The sequence below is a fragment of the Orycteropus afer genome, unplaced genomic scaffold (assembly GCF_000298275.1).
Source record: "Orycteropus afer afer isolate SDZICR_OR568_19922 unplaced genomic scaffold, OryAfe1.0 scaffold01925, whole genome shotgun sequence".
Lineage (NCBI taxonomy): Eukaryota > Metazoa > Chordata > Mammalia > Tubulidentata > Orycteropodidae > Orycteropus > Orycteropus afer.
The window spans coordinates 34173-35346 of record NW_006923512.1 but is presented as its reverse complement, the minus strand read 5'-3'; positions in this window follow the sequence as shown (position 1 = coordinate 35346).

Below are 1174 nucleotides of genomic sequence, written 5' to 3'. Positions count from 1 at the left end.
TGTAACCCAGATGTTAGGTGATAGTCTATCTCTCAAATGTAACAGGGTGTGAAAAACATCATCACCATATTAGAGGCTCTGTAGCGAATGGTTGACTGACAACTGGATCAGACAGGCATCTTCAGGAGAATGACAGAAGCTGTAAGAAAGATTCAAATGGAAATGCATGGAAATTAAGAGAAATAGCATCACGGTAATTGGAATGAAATGTGACTTCAGTGAACTGATTGATAGATTAAAAAAAAAAAAAAAACTCTTAGAAGAAACTATGACCTACAACATAGATGAATAAAAACAATATGCATTAAATTGCACACATATACATTAGTATACAGTTGCACATGTGCACACGCTCATACTGACTGTCACACACTAGTATTCACACTCATTCATACTCACACACATGCATTCCCATCAACGCTCTCATACACAATTACTCGCAATCTCCACACTCATACATTCTCACACGGATGTGTCCCAGTTATCTAAATGATATCATCTTCAAAGACGGACCCTATATCCTACTGAGATCACAGTTACTATAACAGAGGCTCTGCAGCTTATCTATTGGGAGGACAGAATTAAATGCACAGCAATGTCCATGTAAAACCTGATTTAAGATCTGATTCCCACTCACAGAGCAGACCTCAATTCTGTCCCCACCTCTGTCATGGTCAGTATTCAGCTGGACTCACTGGAACTAGTTTATTGAATCATTCATCATATTTTATCTATTTAATTTTTTTTTTTTTTTGTACCTGCCAGAACATGCTAACCGAGTCCTATGAAACTTTCCTGGAAAAAGACGCCTTGTGGATCTTGCTACAGTGACTAGGAAATAAGCTGTATGCTACTGCCCTTGGTCCCTTTGTGTGGGGTAGTGATCCCACCAGGGCAGAGGGTGAGCTGGCCCTGACTATTTTATTAGGGTAAGGCCAGGCCCTATTGGAGGACCTGGTGGACAGCTGAATATTTTGGGGCACAGTTTTGACTCTCAACTGGGACTCCAGGTGGGGCCACCATGAGCTAACATCCACCATATTCACAGGTGTCCATCAGTATGACCTGGAGCTGCACACCTGTGTTCTCTGCTCCTGATGCAAAGAGTTGCAATTTGTCTTTGGGCAATTGTTCAGCCTCTGGGTCTCAGGTTTCTTGTATTGCTGTTGGGGAA